General features: G+C 41.2%; 1 pseudogene; it reads right to left on the bottom strand.

The window, feature by feature from the left end:
- Window positions 1-2,410: 2,410 nt before the first annotated feature.
- LOC146011731 (5S ribosomal RNA) lies at window positions 2,411-2,529 on the bottom strand (annotated as a pseudogene).
- Window positions 2,530-2,852: the final 323 nt, after the last annotated feature.

Here is a 2,852-nt window from a genome sequence, read left to right on the forward strand (position 1 = left end):
ATCGGGGCACAGATTTTGGGGTGCTTTGTCTCCTTCATTCCTTGTGAAAATGAAAAATTTTGAGCCAGAACTGCATTTTTGTGTAAAAAATGTAAATTTTCAGTTGCACAGCCCAGTTGTATCAAAATTGGTGAAACCCCTGGGGGTTTGAAAGGTACACTATACCCCTAGATGAATTCCCTGAGGGGTGTAGTTTGCAAAATGGGGTCACTTGTGGGGGGGGTTCCACTGTATTGGTGCTTCGGGGGTCTTGCTAATGCGACATAGCACCCACCAACATTCCACCAGAATCTGAGCTGCAAAATCCAAAAATCACTCCTTCCCTTCTGAGTCCTGCCATGCACCCAACTGGTATTTTTTGGTCACATGTGAGGCATTGCCGTACTCGGGAGAAATTGGGGCACAGATTTTGGGGTGCTTTTTCTCCTTCATACCTTATGAAAATGAAAAATTTTGAGCCAGAACTGCATTTTTGTGTAAAAAATTTAACTTTTCATTTTCACTGCCCAGTTGTATCAAAAATGGTGAAACCCCTGGGGGTTTGAAATGTACACTATACCCCTAGATGAATTCCCTGAGGGGTGTAGTTTGCAAAATGGGGTCACTTGTGGGGGGGTTCCACTGTATTGGTGCTTTGGGGGTCTTGCTAATGCGACATAGCACCCACCAAAATTCCACCAGAATCTGAGCTGCAAAATCCAAAAATCACTCCTTCCCTTCTGAGTCCTGCCATGCACCCAACTGGTATTTTTTGGTCACATGTGAGGCATTGCCGTACTCGGGAGAAATCGGGGCACAGATTTTGGGGTGCTTTGTCTCCTTCATTCCTTGTGAAAATGAAAAATTTTGAGCCAGAACTGCATTTTTGTGTAAAAAATGTAATTTTTCAGTTGTACAGCCCAGTTGTATCAAAATTGGTGAAACCCCTGGGGGTTTGAAATGTACACTATACCCCTAGATGAATTCCCTGAGGGGTGTAGTTTGCAAAATGGGGTCACTTGTGGGGGGGTTCCACTGTATTGGTGCTTCGGGGGTCTTGCTAATGCGACATAGCACCCACCAACATTCCACCAGAATCTGAGCTGCAAAATCCAAAAATCACTCCTTCCCTTCTGAGTCCTACCATGCACCCAACTGGTATTTTTTGGTCACATGTGAGGCATTGCCGTACTCGGGAGAAATTGGGGCACAGATTTTGGGGTGCTTTGTCTCCTTCATTCCTTGTGAAAATGACAAATTTGGAGCCAGAACTGCATTTTTGTGTAAAAAAATTAATTTTTCATTTTCACTGCCCAGTTGTACCACAATTGGTGAAACCCCTGGGGGTTTGAAATGTACACTATACCCCTAGATGAATTCCCTGAGGGGTGTAGTTTGCAAAATGGGGTCACTTGTGGGGGGGTTCCTAACTTTTAGCATCTTATGGTGCCTAGAAACCTACATGGTGCCTAAAAAATAATCTCATAAAAAGGAGGCTCCAAAATCAAGTAGGTGCTCCTTCTATTATGAAGCCTGTGGTTTGGTCAACGTGCACACTAGGGCCACATATAGGATATTTATGAAAACAAAAGAATTGGGGGAATCAATTTTTAGTCACATTTCTCTAGTAAAATGTACTGTGTTCCTTAGAAAAATGTATTAAAATTGCAAATCTGCAAAAAAAATGAAATTTTGAAATTTCACCTACACTTTGTTTTAATTCCTGTGAAACACCTAAAGGGTAAACAAACTTCCAAAATGCTGTTTTGAATACTGTGAGGGGTGCAGTTTTTGAAATGGCATCATTTATGGGGGTGTCTCACATACAAGTCCCTCAAAGTCACATCAGAACTGAACTGGTGCCTAAAAAAATCAGTGTTTGAAATTTTCTTGAAAATTTGAAAATTTGCTATTCATATTGTAAGCCTCCTAGTGTCCAAAAAAATTAAAAGGAAGTTGAAATAATGATGGAAACATAAAGTAGACATATGGTCTATGTTAGTTATTAACTATTTTGAGTGGTATGATTATTTGTCTCACAAGCAGAAAATTTAACATTTTGCAAATTGCTAAATTTTCCATTTTTTTCCGACATTTTGGTATTTTTCACAAAAAAACACAGACTGTATCGACGAAAATTTACCACTAACTTGAAGTACAATGTGTCACGAAAAAACAGTCTCAAAATCACTGGGATAAGTAAAAGCAAAAAAAAGTTATCCCCACTTAAGTGATACATGTCAGATTTGAAAAAAAGGGCTCTGTCAGGAAGGCAAAAACATGCTGTGTCAGGAAGGGGTTAAGGGGATTCGCTGCCCCACGTCATTGGTAAACTAATATTTGAAATTTTTGCCTAAAATGGCTATTTCTAGGAACACAGACAGTAGGCGGCTCGAAAGCCACTAATCCTGTGAAACTATGCCCCGCACGGTTAATACCACACCTGGACTTCTCCAGGGGTCACCCACCTGGGTACTGCCCAGGCCCTTCACTGCTTGGCTTCCAAGTTCGGAAGGGTATTGGGCAGACCAGTGAGGTATGATGGTATGAAGAAAGGCGGGCTCAGGTCACAGACAGTGGCTCTAGTCAACTGACGGTATCACCAGGATGAGTTTACAGATAGAATTGAAAGTAATAACCACAGATATGCTGGCACGGTAATTATATGCTGGTGGTTTAAACTAATGTGGGCGCACTGCGCTGGCTAAATATATTCTAAGTTAGATGTTAAATCAAAAAGCAATCTGCTGGTTTCAGAATATAACAATTGTGAGCACTTGACCGCTGATAATAGAAATAACCTCTGTCAGAATCACTGACAAGCACTGGCAATTCAACAGGTTATAGATTAAGCAGTTTGTAGATGTGAGCAG

Source organism: Crinia signifera, chromosome 6 (genome assembly GCF_055691185.1).
Source record: "Crinia signifera chromosome 6, ASM5569118v1, whole genome shotgun sequence".
Classification (NCBI taxonomy): Eukaryota; Metazoa; Chordata; class Amphibia; order Anura; family Myobatrachidae; genus Crinia; species Crinia signifera.